Source organism: Bison bison, unplaced genomic scaffold, assembly GCF_000754665.1.
Source record: "Bison bison bison isolate TAMUID 2011002044 unplaced genomic scaffold, Bison_UMD1.0 scf7180017864139, whole genome shotgun sequence".
In the NCBI taxonomy this organism is placed as follows: domain Eukaryota; kingdom Metazoa; phylum Chordata; class Mammalia; order Artiodactyla; family Bovidae; genus Bison; species Bison bison.
In genome coordinates this window covers 7,345,888-7,369,138 of record NW_011494711.1, presented here as the reverse complement: position 1 = coordinate 7,369,138, position 23,251 = coordinate 7,345,888, and the positions used below count along the sequence as shown (strand labels likewise).

The following is a 23,251-nucleotide window of genomic DNA, read 5'->3' as shown; positions in this document are numbered from 1 at the left end:
ACAGATCTGCATATAAGTTAAATAAACAGGGTGACAATATACAGCCCTGACATACTCCTTTTCCTATTTGGAACCAGTCTGTTGTTCCATGTCCAGTTCTAACTGTTGCTTCCTGACCTGCATACAGGTTTCTCAAGAGGCAGGTCAGGTGGTCCGGTATTCCCATCTCTTTCAGAATTTTCCACAGTTTATTGTGATCCACACAGTCAAAGGCTTTGGCATAGTCAATAAAGCAGGAATAGATGTTTTTCTGGAACTCTCTTGCTTTTTCCATGATCCAGTGGATGTTGGCAATTTGATTTCTGGTTCTTCTGCCTTTTCTAAAACCAGCTTGAACATCAGGAATTTCAGGGTTCACTTATTGATTAGGAAGTTCAATAATGGAACAAGATCTGCTTAGGCACTGAGAAAAATTTAGTGTCAGTAGGAACAAGGGATGAATAAACCCCCAAAAATGCTAAGATTTCAGATCTTTTAAAGTACTAGTTTCTTGTCTGATTCATAGTTAATTAATTCATCACAAATATGAAAAAGGGTGAAAGATAAGGGAAAGAGGATTTTCCTAATTCCACTCTATAATTGAACATCCCACTTAAAAAAGCATTACATTAAAATGGATGAAAAAAATTGGTAATTTCAAAGCACTTAAACTAAGATCATTCTCCAGCTGATAAAAGTCAAGACTATAATAACAAAAGAGCACATCTATTAACGAGATGACAAAGCCAAAAATATTGAACTAATTTCCTTGCTAAAAAGCATTACTGAAATATTTCTGATACTCTTTTTTATAGCAAGCAATCTTAGAAAAATCTTCCCTGACATGAAGTTCCTGCTTTTATAGACTGACCATGAGCTTCAATTTAATCTATCCCAGTTGCTTTTGGTAGTAGAAATTATTCTAGCAAAAAATTACATAAAGTAAAGAAAGTGTTCTGAAGGCAAAATGAAGAGATGTGTTATACAATGATCATCTATCTAGGCAGCATATTAAAAATCAGAGACATTACTTTGCCAACAAAGATCTGTCTACTCAAAGTTATGGTTTTTCCAGTAGTCATGTATGAATGTGAGAGTCAGACCACAAAGAAAGTTGAGTGCCGAAAAATTGATGCTTTTGAACTGTGGTGCTGGAGAAGGCTCTTGAGAGTCCCTTGGACAGCAAGGAGATTCAGCCAGTCAATCCTAAAGGAAATCAGTCCTGAATATTCATTGGAAAGACTGATAATGAAACTGAAGCTTCAATACTTTGGCCACTTGATGTGAAGAACTGATTCATTGGAAAAGACCTTCATGCTGGGAAGATTGAAGGCAGGAGGAGAAAGGGACAACAGAGGATGAGATGGTTGGATGGCATCACCAATTCAATGAACATGAGTTTGAGCAAGCTCTAGGACTTGGTGATGGACAGGGAAGCCTGGCATGCTGCAGTGCATGGGATCACAAAGAGTCAGACACGACTGAGTGACTGAACTGAGCTAAAAAGTTTGTCAAGAAAATACACTGGTCATAGAAAACACCCTTTCCCAACAACATAAGAGATGACTTTACACGTGGACATCACCAAATGGTCAATACCAAAATCAGATTGATTATATTCTTTGCAGCAGAAGATGGAAAAGCTCTATAAAGTCAGCAAAAAACAAGACCTGCAGCTGACTGTGGCTTAGAACATCAGCTCCTTATTGCAGAACTTGGACTTAAATTGAAGACAGCAGGGAAAACCACTAGGCCATTCAGGTATGATCTAAATCAAATCCCTTATGATTATACACTGGAGGTGACGAGTAGATTCAAGGGATTAGATTTGGTAGACAGAGTGTCTGAAGAACTATGGCCAGAGGTTCACAACATTGTGTAGGAGGCAGTGACCAAAACCATCCAAAGAAAAAGAACTGCAAGAAGAGAAAGTGGTTGTCTGAGGAGGCTTTACAAATAGCTGAGGAGAGAAGAGAAGTGAAAAGCAAAGGAGAAAAGGAAAGATATACCCAACTGAATGCAGAGTTCCAGAGAATAGCAAGGATAAGAAAGCTTCTTAAGTGAACTTTGGAAAAGACCCTTACACTGGGAAAGATTGAGGGCAGGAGAAGAAGTGGGTGACAGAGGATGAGATGGTTGGATGGAATCATTGACTCAATGCACATGAGTTTGAGCAAACTCTGGGAGATGGTGAAGAACAGGGAAGGCTGGCATGCTGGAGCCCATGGGGTCAGAGAGTCTGACATGACTTAGCGACTAAACAAACAAAACAAATTCCTGAACCAGAATTTATTAAATGGCTGACCCTTAAAATCCCTTCAACAGGAATAATGTTAAGTTCCTTTTCCATGTTATTATTTAAAAAAAAAAAAAAGGCTTTTCACAGTACATAGCGATCAAGTAGAAATACATACTTTAGATCAGTATCATTCTATTGTATTATAGCATTCATTTTTAAAACCACCCTTGGGACTTCCCTGGTGGTCCAGTGGCTAAGACTCCATGCTTCCAGTGCAAAGGGCTCAAGTTCAATCCCTGGTCAGGGAACAAGATTCCCTATGCATGAACTAAAGAGCTCCCATGCTGCAACTAAAGATCCTCCATACTGCAAGGAAGATCAAAGATCCCGCCTGCTGCAACTAAGACCTGGTGTGGCCAAAAAAAATTTTTTTTCATAAAACTACCCTTGAGCTTTCCTCGTAGCTCAGTCAGTAAAATAATCTGCCTGCAATGCAGGAAACCCAGGTTCGATTCCTGGGTCAGGAAATCCCCTGGAGAAGGAAATGGCAACCCACTCCAGTATTCTTTCCTGGAGAATCTCATGGACAGAGGAGCCTTGCAGGCTACTGTCCATGGGGTCTCAAAGAATTGGACATGACTGAGGGATTAAACCACCACCACCAGCTTTCCTGGTGGCTCAGATGGTAAAGAATCTGTCTGCAATGTGGGAGACCTGGGTTTGATCCCTGGGATGGGAAGATCCCCTGGAGAAGGGCATGGCAACCCACTCCAGTATTCTTGCCTGGAGAATTCCCATGGACAGAGGACCCTGGCAGGCTACAGTCCATGGGGTTGCAAAGATTCAGACACAACTGAGTGACTAAGCACAGCACAGCAACCACCCTTAATAGTCACTATGAAGATAAAATACTTTCAGGTAAGAAGGTAAACAAAGCAAACTTTGGGAGATAAGCAGGTGAGATTTACAAGACTGAAATTTCCTGTGGCCCATGTGGCTTGACTCTGGTGAATGATTAAGAGGACAAGAGCTTTCAATTCACACCTACTGTCCTTTCACAAAACTGAAACGGGATCGAAAACAGCAGCATCCTGGCAGGCCAGCAGCCACTCAGCTGATGCAAAATGTTTTTCCGGCCTAAGCAGCAACCCCAGTGCCCCTACTCACCCCACCCTGGCCCCCTGACCCCTGAATAACTGTGTAGCAAACTCTCTTTCCAGTTTACACTTGAGCAGAAAGAGGAGCTCATAAATCCAGGGAACTTCCTCCTTAAATCAGAGTGGCTTCTTTGCCAGATGCTCATTTTTACTGGCTTTCTTTTTCTCCACACAACAATGAGGGGTGGGGGTGGGGAGGAGAAGAAAACACACTCACTGTACCAATGATTTCCAACAGGCAACAGCACAAATATACCACCAAACCTCCCTGGGCACCCCCACGAGCAGTACAATAGAGCAACACAGAGGGCTCTAGAAACGGCAGCATTATTTGAAGCAATTGGCCAGCAAGATGGAAGGCATGAAAGCAATGTAACACATTGAAGATAGTTTTTTCCCCACTTTTGGACACAGTCAGATATTACTTGGCCAGCTACATAACACATTTGTCTTTGCATCCCCACCCATCAGTAAATTTTTTTAATCTCATGTTCTGTTCACACACTGGTCCATCAACAACTTGCTTGGAGCCTGATGATTTTCCTTTTGGTTATTTTCAAGCCTAGAAACCATCTACTGAAGATAGTTTTCTCCAATGGGGAGGGCAAGGCTGAATGGGATTCCCAAGTGTAGGCTGTGGCTCATCACCAAAGCATGGAATCAACAGGTTTTCTAAGTTTTACACACACACAATCTGGTCCGCAGAAGCTGAAGAGATGCATCTGTGGCCCGTGCATGTAACAGAGCGCTTATACTCTTGGCTCAAAAACAAGTTGGCCCAGAGGCCAAAGACTTCCAGGAAAGTTTATGTTCGAGTACATCATAAACTGTGGCAGTAAAGTCCTCACAGAATCGGCCTGAGCAGGGTGATAATAAGTTTTTAATTTTCAAAGAAAAGGAGTGAACATAAACATCATGGACCTGCATTTTATCTTCCCTCATCCTTCCAACCTCAAGCCCCCTCCTTGCCCTGATCCCTCATTTAACTCATTCCCTACTGATGCTTTAATTTCATCACACCCATTTCTCACCCATTCCTCTTTTGGTAAATTTCCTCATCAACTCTACTGTGGCAAAATTAACACTAAAACATTTTTAGTACAAGTTTTATATCGCTCCCACTAACAGGCAAAACTAGAGATGGCATCTGGTTTTCTAAATTAGGGAGATTTAAAAGGGTCTACTGCACACTTTCCTCACTCATCCATAAGTAGAAACAAGATGCTGATTCAAAAATCTATTCTATTCATTGTGGTTTATCACTAAAATATAGTGATGCTTCCTAAGGCCCACTTGACTTCGCATTCCAGGATGTCTGACTCTAGGTGAGTGATCACACCATTGTGGTTATCTGGATCATGAAGATCTTTTTGTACAGGTCTTCTGTGTAATCTTGCCACCTCTTCCTAGTATCTTCTGCTTCTGTTAGGTCCATACCATTTCTGTCCTTTATTGTGCCCATCTTTGCATGAAAATGTCCCTTGGTATCTCTAATTTTCTCAAAGAGATTGCTAGGCTTTCCCATTTTATTATTTTCCTCTATTTCTTTGCACTGATCACTGAGGAAGGCTCTCTTATCTCTCTGTGCTATTCTTTGGAACTCTGCATTCAAATGGATGCAGAGTTCCATTTTCTCCTTTGAGAATAAGGAGAAAATCTTTCCTCTTCTCCTTTGCCTTTCACTTCTCTTCTTTTCTCAGCTATTTGTAAGGCCTCCTCAGACAACCATTTTGCCTTTCTGCATTTCTTTTTCTTGGGAATGGTCTTGATCACTGCCTCCTATACAAGGTCACGAACCTCCATCCATAGTTCTTCAGGCACTCTATCAGATCTAATCCCTTGAATCTATTTGTCACTACCACTGTATAATCATAAGGGATTTGATTTAGGTCATACCTGAATGGTCTAGTGGTTTTCCCTACTTTCTTCAATTTAAGTCTGAAATTGCCAATAAGGAGTTCATGGTCTAAGCCACAGTCAGCTCCCAGTCTTGTTTTTGCTGACTGTATAGAGCTTCTCCATCTTTGGCTGCAAAGAATATAATCAATCTGATTTCAGTATTGACCATCTGGTGATGTCCATGTGTACAGTCTTCTCTTGTGTTGTCGGAAGAGGGTGTTTGCTATGACCAGTGCATTCTCTCTTAGCCTTTGCCCTGCTTCATTTTGTACTCCAAGGCCAAATTTGCCTGTTACTCCAGGTATCTCTTGACTTCCTACTTTTGCATTCCAGTCCCCTATAATGAAAAAGACATCTCTTTTGGGTGTTAGTTCTAGAAGGTCTTGTAGGTCTTCATAGAACCGTTCAACTTCAGCTTCTTCAGTGTTACTGGTTGGGGCATAGACTTGGATTACTGTGATACTGAATGGTTTGCCTTGGAAACGAACAGAGATCATTCTGTCGTTTTTGAGATTGCATCCAAGTACTGCATTTCGGACTCTTTTGTTGACTATGAGGGCTACTCCATTTCTTCTAAGGGATTCTTGCCCACAGTAGTAGATATAATGGTCATCTGAGTTAAAGTCACCCATTCCAGTCCATTTTAGTTCACTGATTCCTAAAATGTTGATGTTTACTCTTGCTGTCTCCTGTTTGACCACTTCCAGTTCACCTTGATTTATGGACTTAACATTCCAGATTCCTATGCAATATGGTTCTTTATAGCATAGGACTTTACTTCCATCACCAGTCACATCCACAACTGGGTGTTGGTTTTGCTTTGGCTCTGTAAATACATCCACCCGCCACAGAGTTCCTAATATCCACAATTCTTCACCTCACTTTCCAACTGACACCAAAACCATGTGTGAAGTTCCTGCAGATTGTTTCAAGTCAATCTAACTTACAGGCATTAATCTAGCTACTAGGTTTAGAGACAAACTGAACAGAGTATAAGAAAGTACTGTGATTAAAAATACATATCAGAACTTTTATGACCACAAAGTCCCTCAGGGACTTTTAGGGACTTTGCTTTTAGAAAATTAGATTTACGCAAAGGTTATCAGAGGCTGATACATTTATGGTCTTACATCATCACTGACATTAAAACTACCTAACATGGTATACAAAGAGCACAGAGCCAGGACCCGATAAATACTTGGGTTTATTTGTTGTCCGGATTATACAGAAGAACCACTCAACAGCCTATTAAAGCAAATAAAACTTGACTTTAATTACCTCACACTGAAGAAAAATCAATACCTTAAGCAGTTTATTGATAACTCATCCCTGTTATATTCTGGTAGAATATCTGTAAACCCTCAAACAACAGGATTATATAAATAACTAAGCCTACCAATACAGGAAATGATAAGATAGCTTTTTCATTCACAATGTGAGAAAGACAAAAGAAAACAAAACAATCCCAAAATACACTTACTCCCTCCCCCTTCAAAAAACTTACAGAATTCAGTAGCCACCCCCAGCACCTCTTCAACCCTTCAGAAAATAAAACTTGAACATCAAGGCTTGTAACTCATAAGGATGTTCCAAAGACTAAGGCAAAGAAACATTAACTTATTTTCAGACTCTGGACGTCTTAATTCCAAAAGCCAAAGAAAGTAAGTTAATAGTAAGGGCTGAGAAAAGATAAAAGTGTTTAACCTTCAAAAGAAAAATCCTATTAATTAGAAACTGCTCTTTCTCCAAAGTAGTCTCAGCTAATTGAGGTCTTATTGTATTTGTTTTTCAGTCGCAAAGTCATGTCCAACTCTTTGTGACCCCATGAACAGCAGCACGTCAGGCTCCCCTGTCCTTCACTATCTCCCAGAGTCTGCTCAAATTCATGCCCACTGAGTCAGTGATGCCATCTAACCATCTCACCCTCTGCTGCCCCTTCTGCTTCTGCCTTCAGTCTTTCCCAGCATCAGGGTCTTTTCCCATGAGTTGGCTCTTCGCATGAGGTGGCCAAAGTACTGAAGCTTCAGCATCAGTCCTTCCAGTGAGTATTCAGGGACTCTAGCATTATTCTAGGATTACTGTATAGGGCTGTTCATAATAATCCAAAATGTTGACTTGTGTTAGAACAATAAGACCCCAGTGCCCACATCTCTACTACTCAGCCTCAGCTATATAAAGAAAGCATCAAATATTAAGAACATAAAAAATTCTCCTAAAATAAAGGGTGGTGGGAAACTTGAGACTTGTGACACACACGAGTATGCAGGGTGGCAGGAAACATCCTTTAAATTAGATTAATTGTATAGCAATTAGCTGATTCCAGAAGGGGAGCAAATACCAAACAGCTGGAAGGTGATCACACAGACCTTCCACAAGCCAAGCAGAACAGCAACACACTTGAGCTGGGCTCCTGGTAACCACTGGACCAGCATGATCCATTTTTGTCTCAAGATACCCATGCCTTTTCCAAGAAATCAAGCAATTATTCCTAAATACATTTCCACCTTTAAGTACTCTTCAAAAACCGCATGTTCCTCCCATGTCCCTGCACAGCCTGGGGTGTAGTTTAACAAACAGGTACGTTTTTAAAGCTTGCTCTTGGCAATGAATTCATTAAGCTTCCTCTCAAACTGTTCTTTCCCTATAAAATGGAGGGGAGGGGTACTCTTGCTTAAGAGGCAAATGCAAAAAAAAAAAGAAGGCAAATACAGCTCCCACCTCTCCGCCCCACCCCGCCCACAGGAGAACAATATCCTTATTCAAAGAGTCACTGGATTTCCCCTTCATGGAATACTCTTACCACACTTGGGTTAAATATGCTTTTTTTTTTTTTTAACATTTATAATGTTATTGTATGGAGGAAGTATTTTCAGTTTTTAAAAAAAACCATCAGATAAATTTTCAATACACACAAACTTTAAAAATAAAAATAACCAACAGCAAACATCAAATACCTACTCTTCTACTTCTGCTGAGTGTCCTTGAACATGATCATCTCTCAAAGCCAGGAGCTACCGGAAAAACCCCAAGACAGTCTGCCACATTCAGCATTCTTTTTTCCAAGACACAAAACACTGATGCACCACAGACTCCCAATTCCCCAAGAATGTCTTGTTTTCCTTCAGTAAAGCAAATCTGTTCTGCATCACTGCTTACAGTCTGAGCCCTGAAGCCATTGATCTCGCCTTTTAATTAGGCTTGTTCATTGAGAAAATGGCAACACGGACTTTCAACATTACATAAGCAAGAAAAAAGGTACTGGGTGCCAAGACCTGGGACTGAGGCAAATATTTAAAGTCATTTTGTAAATGTTAGGTGTCTGATGGAAAAACTGAGAAACCCTGGACCTGCACACCAATGGCACTGTTAAAATTCAGCATGTGAGGAGGAAAGGAGGCCAAAATAAACCACATGCGAAGGAGCCATTACATTAGAAATTGCTTACTTGGGCAGTTTCTGATTCAAAACAAATGCCCAGTGGAGGGGATCCATAATCTGGCTCCAACTCTACACATAAAGCTCTAGTGATGAACACCTGCACCCTTTATAAATCTATCATAAGAGTCTTTATCACAAAACTGCATCTTCCTTACCCCAAAACAGGAGCCTGGATCATGGGTAGTTTCCGCCCCTCCCCAGCCTGGCCCCCCACATGGAAACTGTGTCTGTGTATGGATTTCTCAAGAGACTTCAAATTTTTGTAGCTATTAGCTACAAATAAATAGCTTCAAGAGAGGACCGATCCCTATAGTAAGTAGTCTAGAAACATGCACAGCTACAGTGCTGGAGCCTTGGCAAGCTCTCTGCTGGTGAAGCAGAGCATGGACACAGTAATGAGCTATTAAATGCAAATAATGTCCATGTGGAATCCTTCCGTAGGAGGGAGGGCGCTAGTGAGAGAGCAGAGGACGGCAGTCAGCCTGGCCGTCTGCTGTTCAGCTCCTGATGACAACTCCTAAGGGCTCATCCCTGGGAAGAGTTTTGAGCTACCATGACTAGGTTTAGGAAGTCTGCCATACACGTCATGTGCCAAGTTCATGGACAGAATCCAAATGCAGTTAGCTGAACTGGGTTGAAAACCTCTTGAACCCACAGGCAAAAACTAGTAGACTTGTCACTTTCTTTTTTGCTTTTTTTTTCTTTTTTAAAACATGTCTGTCGTTCTGGTTATGGAAATAGTTGATTCTAATTTTAACCAATACCTACTACTGTTTCAGCACATTCCTCTGGTTAAAGGAAACTATGACTTTCCAGTCAGTGACTGTAATGACACAGACATGAACTTGGAGAATTAAGCTTCCAGTTTTCAGCCACACCAAGATGTTATTCTAAGTATTTCTTTTTAAAGTTAATGTGCCATGATCTTTATGGAATTCCTATTACTATAGGATTATACCGTAAGATTTATTTTAATAGCCTCATATACTCAAATACAGTTGATACACAAAAATTTGCATCCCCTGACAGAAAGAGATGGATTTCTTTTTTCGTTCATTTTTTTCAAATAGAATGAAAGATTCTTAGCCTCAGTGAGCCTGCAACCAAGGAGAGATGTTTTTAACTCATGAAACAGAGGGTGCTGTACTCAGTTGTGTCAGACTCTTTGCGACCCCGTAAGCTAGAGCCTGCCAGGCTTCTTTGACCGTGGGATTTTCCCAGGCAAGAGTACCAAAGTGGGTTGTCATTTCCTTCTCCAGGGGAACTTCCCAACCCAGGGATCAAATCCATGTCTCCTGCATTGGCAGGAGGATTCTTTATCACTGAGCCACCTAGGAAGCCCCATGAAACAGAGGACCACACGAAAGAATTCACAGAAGACGACCTAGAGAAAGACAGTTAACTCTTTTTCTTAATAATTCATCAATGACCTCAGTTTTTTTTTTGTTTAGTTGTTAAGTCATATCTGACTTTTGCAACCCCATGTACTATAACCCGCCAGGCTCCTCTATCCATGGGATCTCGCAGGTGAGAACAGTGGAGTGGGTTGCCATTTCATTCTCCAGGGGATCTTTGTGACCCAGGGATCGAACTCACATCTCCTGCATTGGCAGGCAGATTCTTTACCACCTAGCCATCAGCAAAGCCCGACCTTGGTTTACCTGATGTTTTCAAAGACTATAAAAGAGTAATAATTGGGACAGTATTACTGTCCCAGGAAAAGCAGGAAAAGCAGTAGTAGCTGCACTATTTATGACGGTGGGGTGCAGCAGCAGCCAACATTTATAGAATGCCAGAAACATTCAAAGGCTTTGAAAAATATTTAATTGTCACCACTACCCTATGGAGGAGGTAAGTACAATTATCCCCATTTTGTAGAAATGAAGAAAATAAGGCATCAGTTCAGTTCACTCACTCAGTCATGTCTGACTTTTTGCGACCCCATGGACTGCAGAACGCCAGGCTTCCCTGTCCATCACCAACTCCCAGAGCTTGCTCAGACTCATGCCCACTGAGTCAGTAATGCCATCCAACCATCTCATTCTCTGTTGTCCCCTTTCCCTCCTGTCTTCAATCTTTCCCAGCATCAGGGTCTTTTCAAAAGAGTCAGTTCTTCACATCAGTTGGCCAAAGTACTGGAGCATCAGTCCTTCCAATGAATACTCAGGACTTATTTCCTTTAGGATTGACTGGTTGGATCTCCTTGTATATGGCATATGGCACAAAGAAGTTTTTTAAAAAAATACTCAAGTCATTCAGCTATTAAGCCAGAATTCAAATCAAAATGTCTAGGTTAAGAATCTATACTCCTTTTATCACATGGTCTCATACACAAAACCCATCAAAGCCAGTCTTATGAAAATGACCACAGACATTTCTTCAGAGATGACATACAGATGGCCAATAGGCACACGGAGAGATGCTGCTGCTGCTAAGTCACTTCAGTCATATCCGACTCTGTGCGACCCCATAGATGGCAGCCCACCAGGCTCCGCCATCCCTGGGATTCTCCAGGCAGGAACACTGGAGTGGGTTGCCATTTCCTTCTCCAATGCATGAAAGTAAAACGTGAAAGTGAAGTCGCTCAGTCGTGTCCGACCCTCAGTGACCCCATGGACTGCAGCCTTCCAGGCTCCTCCATCCATGGGATTTTCCAGGCAAGAGTACTGGAGTGGGGTGCCAATGCTGAACATCACTAATTAGTAAAGAAATGCAAACCAAAACTACCATGAGGTATTACCTCACTCCTGTCAGAATGGCCATCATCAAAAAGTTTATAAATAATAATGCTGGAGAAGGTGTAGAGAAAATGGAACCTTCCTACACTGTCGGTGGAAATGTAAACTGGTGCAGTCACTATGGAGAACAGTATGAAGGGTCCTCAAAAAACTAAAAATATAGCTGCCATATGATCCAGCAATCCCACTCCTGGGCATATATCCAGACAAAACTGTAATTCAAAAACATACGTACACCCCTGTGTTCACAGCAGCACTCTGTCCATTGACAGATGAACAGATAAAGATATGGTACACAAATACAATGGAATGCTACTCAGCCATAAAAAAGAATGAAATAATGTCATTTGCAGCAACATAGATGGATCTACCAGGTGGTGCTAGTGGCAGTGAACTCACCTACCAATGCAGAAGATAGAAGAGAAGCAGGTTCGATCCCTGGGTCAGGAAGATTACCTGGAGAAGGAAATGGCAACCCGCTCCAGTATTCTTGCCTGGAGAATCCTGTGGACAGTGAAGTCTGGTGGGCTATGGTCCATGGGGTTGCAAAGAGTTGGACATGACTGAAGCAACTCATCATACATGGGTGGATCTAGAGATGATCATACTAAGTGAATCAGAAAGACAAATAACCATATGATATCACTTCTGTGTGGAATCTAAAATATAACACAAATTAACCTATATATGAAACACAAACCAACTCAAAGACATGGAAAACAGATTTGTTTTTGCCAGGCTTGGGGTCGGGGTGTTGGGAAGGGATGGATTGGGAGTCTGGGGTTAGCAGGTGCAAAGTATTATTGATATATGTATAGAATGGATAAACAAGTTCTAACTATATTCAAAATCCTGTGATAAATCATAATGGAAAAAAAAATTTTTTAAAGAATGTATATATGTGTATAACTGAATCATTTTGCTATACAGCAGAAATTAACACAACATTGTAGCCAGCAGGGAAGCCCATAAATCAACAGTAAGTCAATTTAAAACAATTTTTAAAAACAAAACCAACATTTTTTTAAAGCTATAAAGTGAAAAAAAATGATGATAAACTTCCCCTCAGGCTGATGGGTATCAGAGAAGAACAAGAATGAGTAAGACTCAATGCGTCACATTATCACGTACTGTTCAGTATGAGTCCTGCTATTTGTGGAACAAATATGCTGCTTCAAGATACGAATGGAAAGGAATCCATGTACATGCAATTAGGCTGTATCTAGAAAATTAACATCAACTGGAGGAAAAAGAAAATCCTATGCTCTCCTTAAAAAAAAGTGTTTTTTGGTAAAAGACAATACACAGTTCCAGTTTTGTGGATTTAAGTTGTTGTTGTTTTAAAGGTATGCATGCTAAAGCTTTGTTATTTCTTCCTTTTAAAGCATAGTGTTCATTTAGGTATTTGAGACTTTCACAGGGACCTGTCATTGACTATTTACCTAAGATCTGGCAGAGAAAGGTAAGAATGCTGCCTCCTGCATCCTTAACAAGGCTCCACTGTGCTCAGTGTAGCCAAGGTCACCTCAGCAAATCCACTGGGCTCCTCTACATGGTGAAGGAGAATTCACAATTGAAATCAGTTTGTGTAAAGCTGGCCAAGGCAGTGTGATTTTAAGAGGCAACTCTGAGAATTACCCAAACACCTGAATGGAGTCATAAAGGAAGGCAGTGATTCCCCAGGCAAGCATTAAGGGTTTATTTACGCAACTAAGTTTTCCTCCATCAGTCTACTAAGAATGGTCCAAAAGCAGTAAACTGAAAATAGGATATAAATAAAACTTTTTCGACAGGATGTTAATTTCCTAGAAGATGTATCAATTATCAGGTTGATCTGAACAACAGAGATGACATACCTGAACAATCCTACATGTAACAAAAGCATCTAACCTGAATTGCTTAGTTTAGATAACACAGTATGCAGGTAGGCTGTTCTACAAATTAGGGTCACCTGAGAAGTTTCATTAAAAAGTATGGATGCCTAGGCTCTGCCCTAACAATTAAAGCAGAATCTCTGGGGAACGTGAGATTTTTTTAAAGCTCCCCACTTGGAATGCCGGAGAAGGCAATGGCACCCCACTCCAGTACTCTTGCCTGGAAAATCCCATGGATGGAGGAGCCTGGTAGGCTGCCGTCCATGGGGTCGCACAGAGTCGGACACGACTGAAGCGACTTAGCAGCAGCAGCAGCAGCACTTGGAATGCATATGGAACCAGGATAAAAAGAAATACTATTTCTTTTAACAAAGCCAGTATCTTATTTTTGGCTGTTGAAAGTGCTGTATCAGTCAGAGGCATCATCTGAAAGGAAATGGATGATTATGAAGGAGGGGAAGTGTTAAATTTGGTCAATTAAATATTTTAAGAAAATATAGCATAAACTGTTTTTTTTTCAATTAAGTTATCTCTTGGGGGATTTAAACCTTAAGTAAAAACCTGATGATAAGCAGCAGATAAATACAGAGATATCTTATCTAGAACTCTCCTACTGAAAAATAATTTTTAAAAATATAAACCTGAACTTCTTATACAGGTAATATTTTCTTTAGAGAGCAATAAAAGAGTACCTACAATAAATTTATTTAAACACCCACAGAGAGGCTGACTGGCTATGCAGAAACACATACATTATGTTTAAAACCTGCTAACAGATAAGAGAGATGTTGCTGTGTATTGCTATTGTTGTCAAGTCACTCAGCTGTATCTCTTTGTGACCCCGTGGACTGTGGCCTGCCAGGCTCCTCTGTCCATGAGATTCTCTGGGCAGAATACTGGAGTGGGTTGCCATTTCCTTCTCCAGAGGATCTTCCCGACCAAGGGATAGAACTTGCATCTCCTGCTTGGCAGGCAGATTCTTTACTACTGAGCCCCTGGAGAAGTTCATTCCTGTGTGCACGTATTTTACAAAATTCAATAAGTGTGTACAGACACACAAAAGCCAAAATTTTGTTTCTACTATGCTCAAAAGTAAGTCATCCAGGAGGGAAACACCAGGGTCCTATTCACAGACCATCTAGAGGTCTCACTGGAAAAGCAAACAGTGCACTCAAGTCTGGCAATATATTTTTTTAATGCATACATTTGGTTTTGCTGTATGGAGTTTTCTTGAAAATGCCTATTATAATGAATCCCAGGTCACTGCACAGACCAATTAGCCCTTCATAAATAGTCAGAAGACCCTTAACAGTCCCTTGGACTGCAAGGAGTTCAAACCAGTCAATCCTAAAGGAAATCAACCCCAAATATTCTTTGGAAGAACTGATGCTGAAGGTCTAATACTTTGGCCTGAAGTGAAGAGCCGACTCACTGGAAAAGACCCTGGTGCTGGGAAAGACTGAAGGCAGGAGGAGGACAACAGAGGATGACATGGTTGGATGGCATCACCAGCTGGATGGACATGAGTTTCAGCAAACTCCAGGAGAAAGTGAAGGACAGGGAAGCCTGGCATGCTGCAGTCCATGGGGTCACAAAGAGTCACACATGACTGAGTGACTGAACAACAACAGATGGTCAACATTCCCAAAGTTATTTTTGATATAGAAATTATCTAAGTAAACTATCTTGGATGCAACTCCTAACTCTAATTCAAACAAAAGGGGAATATTATTAGACTTATGAGTTGTAGCAGTTAGATTAGATCTGCTAGGCCAACAGGTAGTTGTAGTCTGATGCATCGTCAAGATTTGAGTCTGTCTGCTCAGGGTCAGCTACACCACCTAACCTGCCTCATTGTGGGATCCAGGTTGAAGAGGCAGTAGCTAGCTAGAGCATATTTTTCTCATGGCAATCACAGAAGCACCACAGCTCTGTTACACTTGAAAGTGAAGTCGCTCAGTCGTGTCTGACTCTTTGCTACCCCGTGGACTGTAGCCCACCAGGCTCCTCTGTCCATGGGATTCTCCAGGCAAGAATACTGGAGTGAGTTGCCATTTCCTTCTAAGCCATCTGATTGCATCATTCATTTATATTTCATTGGCCAAACAGGTTACAGTCCAAGTTCAACATCAATGAAGCAGGAAAAATACTCTCATGTAATGTAAGTCACATAGCAGAGGAGGAAAGTGAGACATGAAAATAATTTAATCTACAGCATCCATGATCCATAAATCTGCCACTTATAAGACAAACCCAAAAAAAAGGAGGGTCGGTGCAAACCTGACACCACCACACAGACTCTAAAAATGCTGTATTTTTTTAAAGTAAGGTGGCAACGAGGATGAGGAGGTCTGAAACTGTGGGAGGAGCCAAAGAGCGGTACCAGTGATGAAGTTGTTGCTGAAGCATGTATGATGAAATAGTTTAAATAGAACAGGTTCATGAAAACAGAATGAGAAATGCAGATTTTCCAAATTCATAATAGTTTAACTAACCTTAAGAACGCATGTGCGCATGCGCCCGCGCAGTTGCTCAGTCACGTTCGACTCTCTGCGGCCCTATGGACAGTAGCCCGCCAAGCTCCTCTGCCTATAGGATTCTCCAGGCAAGACTGCTGGAGTTGCCATTTCCTCCTCCAGGTTCAATTTCAGACCCAGAAAATGAACCATGTCTCCTTGCATTGGCAGGTGGATTCTTTACCACGGAGCCACCGAGGGCGCATAATCCTTAATATATTTTCCATTATTTTATCTACATTCTGAGAAAGTTAGATATTCAAACTCAAAATTTGGGATCTCTCTCAAGAAAATAGGATATTGCCTTATTTGAGGACTGCCTTATATTCAGGTTCGTACAGTTTCTATTGCTGTATCTGCTTTAAAAATTCACAAGGCCACAAATGCATCTGGTCTTTCTACTTGGTCCACGTAACCTTTTTAGTAAAGATTGTCTGTCTTTATGATACTTCTATCAGTAAATACAAAGCAATAAAAATGCCTGAAATTCAGCTTGCATGCTACATCTGTCTTTATATCACGACTATTTGTTCCAACACTCGATGTTAAACACATATGATTTTCAATGTAAAGAACCAGTTCTTACTAACACTTCCCCACCATAACACTGGATGATGATCTGTAATTCTGTTCTTTGGTGTATTTTACCTGTGTACAATGATAACTGAGATATATTTCCATCAGGTTTTTCAGACAATGTAACCTCGGTCCCCCAGGTCCCTGAAGGCACTAAAGGAGCCTAGGAAAGTAGAACTGTTTTGCTTTTCACTAGTTTATACACTGTGGCTCTGTATAAGTTTTAATTTGGGAAACCAAGGTTCCATTTTAATTTTTTTAACCACCAGTTATGAATTATCAATAGTGTTTAGACCAGTTTATCCAAGGGCTCAAGTTTCCTGAGGTTTGGTGTAGCAGACTGTGCTGACTCGGTAAAAATTACAAGTGGTATGAAGCAACAATGTGGCATTAAATTTAGAACCTGCTATGTTTACATGTATATAGTTTGTGAATATATATACACCATGCATCACTTCCAAAGACACCTTTACTGGAAACATGTCAGACCATAATTATAAAGGATACAAGTCATTTTTATATTGTTATTGTGCAACCTATACTCAGTGTCCATCTTCTGCTTCCTTCTGCCTTTAAAAAAAAAATGTGTGAGTGCAAAATTATGTTAAGAACTCCACCTATTTGGGAATGACCAGGATCTGAGAGGCTCCAAAAACCTAAATCAATCAATCAACAATCTGCTCAAGACTCATCTTATTTGTTATCTTTTTTTTAAAGACCCTGATTTGTCATGATCTCAGACCAACAGGAAGCAAAATTGAAAGGATTCAAAGAATCAAAACCCAAGTTTGAGACAAGGTGGGTAGCCCAAGAGCAGAATCTGGACACCACAGTTGAAGATTTCTCAAAGGTCATCTAACCCCAACGCCTCATTTTACAGATGATGAAGAGACTTTCCTAGTTCACACAGATATTCCTTTAGCTCCCAGCCATCTCAGAATTTACTAAGAAAAATTTCAGTTCCACAAGTGAAAGCTAATGATGAGTTGACTTTTCTCTAGTAAGTTTTTGTGGATTTAAGGAGCTCACAATCAGCCAATATTCCCTGTTAACCAAGGCAGCAAAATATTTTTCTTAATTGTGCAGGATCAATATGACCAACTTTCTGACTAGGGAGGGTTATCAAGCTACTTTGCCATATACTTTTCAGAAAACTTAAAACATTCCCATACTTTTTGTGTCTAACCAGGGGTATTTCCATGTTTTGGGAACTAAACAGTGTTTATAATTCTGATGTCTGAAGACTGCAAAAGGTCAAGATCCAGATGATCAATGCAATTTCCCAGATAGGAAATCCTGCCTCCAAATTAGTCAGACAAGGGACTCACCTCTCAGCCCAGACCTCCTCCCAGGAGCTCTTATTGCTTAGAGGTGAGGATTTCAAACAGCACAATTATTATTTCTCAAAAACCTCATAAACATCTGTCAGACACTAACTTCTGGCAGGGTGTTTGGTCTTGAGTGGAGAATTCTTATAGAGTCTGGATGACCTTTGTGCAAGTCAAAGTCCATCCCTCATCTATAAAATGTTGGGGATACTTTTATGGGAAAATATATAGAAAACAAACACAAATGGCTAATAAAAATATATCACCAAAGAGTAAAGATGGCTGATCCTTTAAGGACAGTCATTCCTAGAATGGTGCAAGCTTGGGTATTTCAACCAGCTGCCACCAAAGACTCATTGAAAGGAAGTCATGTTGTTGACATCATTCACAGGCTCTTTAGGATACCATTTAAGGCAAAAACTTTGAAATGAATTATCATTGTGTTCATAAAATAGAAGGGACTACTCCAACCCTGAAAACCATGATATGGCAGGCACCCCACTCAACAGATAGCTGGCCTTACTAAAAATGTATAATCACCCATGATGTTAAATCTAAGATTGAGCCCATTTTCAGTTTCAACACCTCAGTCTAAGAGGCTGAACATCTATCCTCATCCTCTCGATATACACGTCTAAAAATTAAAAAGAAATAAAACTAACAGCTTTCAGAGTCATTCAGAGGCAAACTAACATCCCAGAATTTACTCAACAGCTACAAGACATATAGCTTGTACTTTTTATGGATGCAACGGTGACTCAGATACAGACCCTACCTCAAAAATTCTAGTACTCTTATCACCATGTACTTTACACTTGAATAGTAGTAAGTTTTGAAAATGATTTAACTTACTCACCTTCGCATAATTATTTAAGGTGAATTATTTATATAGTTTTCTTCATTTTATAGATAAGCAAATCGATTTCAAAAGATTAAATCACCTGCCCATAGACAGTAAGCTGTAGGGACGTGGCCTCCAAAAAAAAGACAAAAATCCTTGCAATCAACTCAATGATACACATAAGACAACACTAACACCCCCTTCAAATGGCTATATGACTGCTTTCCTCCGCTTCCGGGCCTTCAGATCAAGCACTGTAAAGTAAAATCTCCACAGCCATTAATATATAGTTCCACTCAGACCGAACTAATGGTCATGAGCGTTCATCAACAAAGCTCAGCCTACACATGCATTTGAAATAAGTGCTGACTGCATTTTAATTATATCAGATTACTTAAGCTCGTTTTCCATTCAATTAAAATGCTTTGCAATGAGAGGTACAACTCTTCAACCAACATTCAGATAAAAAACAATTGTGAGTCACAGAGCCAAGGGCCTTTCCTGATGTCGGAATGGAGTGGCACAGGGCATGACCACCAGATGACATTCTGCTTAGGAAAGCAAGATGAGACAAGAGCAAGACAGTTTCTTGGTTTGGTTTTAAGTAAATTTGGCCTCTGATGAAACAAACTCCTGAGGGGCAGAAAATCCCAAATGGGATAAAATCCACAAATATTCATGGTCCAAGAAATTCAGTATGTGCCTTTCTTACACTAGGAGTTTCCTAACAGAGGAGTAATGTCAATATTTTCTATGGAGACCTTTCAATGCTTGGTCTGCACACACAGTATGAAATAAAGAGCGAAAGCAACTATTCAGACAGAAACAAAATGCAATCTTTGGCCTTGATTTTTTGGATATTGTAAGCCCAAGGAACTTTGACGCATAATATCTCCACAATTTTCTCAATTCTCTGAACCACCATGTGAGTACTGTATATTAGACACCTCGGTAAATTATCAAGAAGCAGACCATAAACAGTATTTGGGGGACTCCTGGATCCTCTGTATGCCGTTCCCACAACTGAAGGGCAGTGACTCAAAGCACACATATACAAATGTATAGGCATTTAAAAAAAAAAAATTCACACACAAAAATCACCTTGACTTTATGCAAGGCATAAGTTCTTTTTATTCGATTACTATATTCCTTTCCTATACAAGTCATAATATCACGACCAACTACCTACTACATAGATTCCAAGACCCAATCTTGATGAAGTGAAAGAAAGTGAAAGTCGCTCGGTTGTGTCCGACTCTCTGGGACCCCATGGACTATACAGTCCATGGAATTCTCCAGGCTAGGATACTGGAGTGGGTAGCCTTTCCCTTCTGCAGGGAATCTTCCCAACCGAGGGATCGAACCCAGGTCTCCAGCATTGCAGGCAGATTCTTTACCAGCTGAGCCACAAGGGAAGCCCAATCTTTATGAATAACTTGGGAAAAAAATACTTCACTGGGTCTCATGACAACACACAGTGGACCCACACCGAGAAGAAGGCTCTACCACAGGCCATCATAGTTCCCCAAGCAGGAACTTGCGGTATTTTTAACTTCCTTAAACATCTATTTTTAAAACTCTATGTACATTATTCCTCTTCATCTTCACAATCGCCCTAAAAGCAGATACCATTGTTTGCACCTCTTTATAGATGGGAAACCGAGGCTCAAAAAGGTCAAGCAACTTGCCCTAAGTTACATGATCAGCAGCAGAGTTAGAATGCATAAGCAAACCATGTGACTACAAAGGAGACTCTAGGAATGGTATAACCACGGCACAGCACATCCACGATCCCTTATCTGAGTCAAAAGTAATTCGAATTCACAATTCTTTCAGAATTTAGTAAAGTAACAAACAGCACGAGGTCCTCTTTAATCCTCACACTGGGGCCTGGGTTAAAACAGTAGACAAAACAGTAGCAGAAACAATGCACACTAAGTTAGACAAGGCAAGGCTGTAGGTAGCCTGACTTTAGCTGAGGTCAGGGTGACTGCCAGGAGAGCTCAGTTTGGCCAGGCTCTGCCTACCAATGAATTACTGTAAAAGAAAAACTTTCCTGAAGCTTTTAATCTGAAATACGTACCAATACAGAGATGCGGACCTGTACAAAAAGAGCACAAATTGAGGTACCGGTGATGGAACTGGTTTCACATGCACTAACTGGACATCAAGAGCCTGTTGATTTTCTATCATCAGGAATTAGAAGATACTAATGATGGACGGCATCATTGACTCCATGGACATGAGCTGGAGCTAACTCTGGAAGACAGGGAAGCCCAGTGCTCTGCAGTCCGCGGGGTCGTAGAGAGTCAAGACATGGCTTAGCGACTGAACAACAACAGAAGATACTAAACCAGGTACCTGAAGACATTTCAGGACACCACTGGGAGGTTTCTATTTCAATAAATATGTCTGATTCATAAAGCCTCCACTACTGGAACATCAAAAGGCCAGGCTGATCAGAGTGATGAAATCACTTAGCCAGACCATATTATCATAAGACTGGAGAAGGCAATGGCACCCCACTCCAGTACTCTTGCCTGGAAAATCCCATGGACGGAGGAGCCTGGTAGGCTGCAGTCCATGGGGTCACAAAGAGTCGGACACGACTGAGCGACTTCACTTTCACTTTTCACTTTCATGCACTGGAGAAGGAAATGGCAACCCACTCGAGTGTCCTTGCCTGGAGAATCCCAGGGATGGGGGAGCCCGGTGGGCTGCCATCTCTGGGGTCGCACAGAGTCGGACACGACTGAAGCGACTTAGCAGCAGCAGGAGTCGCTATTATATCGTCACTTTGTGTTTGAAAGGAAACTCATCTTTCTTCCAGTGGGTAGTGCACAACCCAGTCTAGCTGAGAGCAGGTCTGATGACCTTCTCAGATTTGGCTGTGCTCTGGAATCCTCTGGGGCACTTTCAGAAATCTCAATGCCCAGGTCCCACTCCTGAGGCTGTGATTCAGTCAACATGGGTTCAGCATAGGGTTCAGCCTGGTATTTGCCAATTTCAAAAGCTCCCCAGAGGGCACCTATTATGCAGCTAAGTTTGAGAACTGCAGAGTTATAAGACACACGCCAAGATGTGTCTCATCTTGTCTCAAAGAAAGCTAAGTTTGAGATGTGTCTCATCCTTGTCTCAAAGAAAGCCCTTGACGATGTCATAAACAGAATACTGTTTTCCAAAATATCATCATCTGGAACCTCAAACTAGCTAATAACTGGCCTCCAAGTGATCCGGCATAAGAAAAGGTTCCTATTTATAAATTTCAGGGAGTGTGAGAAGGCAGGGTTAAAAGTTTCTAAATCTAACCACAAGGAAACAAATGTTGGCTCCAGCTCTGGAGCAGGGCAGCTTCAGACCCCAGCGCCGACCCCACACCCCCACGTGGACTGTACTGAGAGCTCATTCTTTTGCTTATTTTTGGTCCCTTGCTTTTTTAAGGCACCCTGCAGTCAAGTGCCAGGTACAGGAAACTAAAGAGCTTTCTGGTAAATAATTTGCCTTTCTTTGTCAAGAAGAATAAATATATCTTACTTGCTCAATGTAAACAGCCTCTCACTCCTCAGAGGATCAAAATGAGGGGCTGAACAGCCTCACTTTGTTTAGTGAAGAACATGATTTGTAACTGCATTTTCCCAAAGGCAGAATGTGGTCCCAAATTGCCCAGGGAGTTAGACTCAGATCCCTTGGATGTTCAAATGGTACAAAGGGCAAAAATGAAAGGCTGGCTCAGATAAAACTAAGACAACAGCCTCCAGGACTTCTCTGCACGCTCTTTTTTCTTTTCTTTCTTTCTTTATTTTAATGGCACAGCTTGGGAAATGAAATCTTTCGAACAACTTAGTTACATTCTTTGCCTCTTTAAACATGAAAGGGAGGTCTCTTATGTGAAGCCAAACATTCTCTAACACTTCCCCAGAACAGGGTTTGGTCATACTATGAGAAATCAAGGACAAGGCCAGCTAACTGTTTGTAGGAAGCCAATCCTCCACTTTGAAAAAACAATTACATTAACAGCCTTCATTAAAAGAACATGCAGCTCTGAAGTTCCTGCTCTGTTCCCTCTTTCAAATGAGAATTGTATACGTTACACTTTCTCTAACTCAATGTCAAATTAGCTAACTTGGGTCTCCAATTCACGTTATAACCAGAAAATAAGATTCACTCCTTCCTGGAACTATATATGACCATTAAAATCACTTTAATTCCATAATACAATTCAAATCCTGCATATAAATCTGGAATTAAGCTTGCAAAGGAACTCTAGAAGTGTCATTGTGAGACTGTATTGGCAGAACTACATAGTGGCCCTAGGAGGAAAACTAGTTGATGGGTATATTTTCATTACAGAGTATTATGGCGTTGGAGAAGACTCTTGAGAGTCCCTTGGACTGCAAGGAGATCCAACCAGTCCATTCTGAAAGAGATCAGCCCTGGGTGTTCTTTGGAAGGAATGATGCTGAAGCTGAAACTCCAGTACTTTGGCCACCTCATGTGAAGAGTTGACTCATTGGAAAGACTCTGATGCTGGGAGGGATTGGGGACAGGAGGAGAAGGGGACGACGGAGGATGAGATGGCTGGATGGCATCACTGACTCGATGGACGTGAGTCTGAGTGAACTCCGGGAGTTGGTGATGGACAGGGAGGCCTGGCGTGCTGCGATTC

General features: G+C 41.1%; 1 protein-coding gene across 5 annotated transcripts in view; it reads right to left on the bottom strand.

The window, feature by feature from the left end:
- The window catches only part of FMNL2 (formin-like 2), a 331,355-nt gene that overhangs the window by 170,988 nt on the left and 137,116 nt on the right, over positions 1–23,251 (bottom strand). Inside the window, exon 1 of one of the 5 annotated variants that reach the window (XM_010840003.1) lies at positions 8,233–9,860. The exons of the other annotated variants lie outside the window; for them this stretch is intronic. The gene's annotated coding sequence lies outside the window, so the exon portion shown is untranslated. Of the gene's footprint in view, positions 1–8,232; positions 9,861–23,251 lie in introns of those variants that run through there. 5 annotated transcript variants of the gene reach the window in all.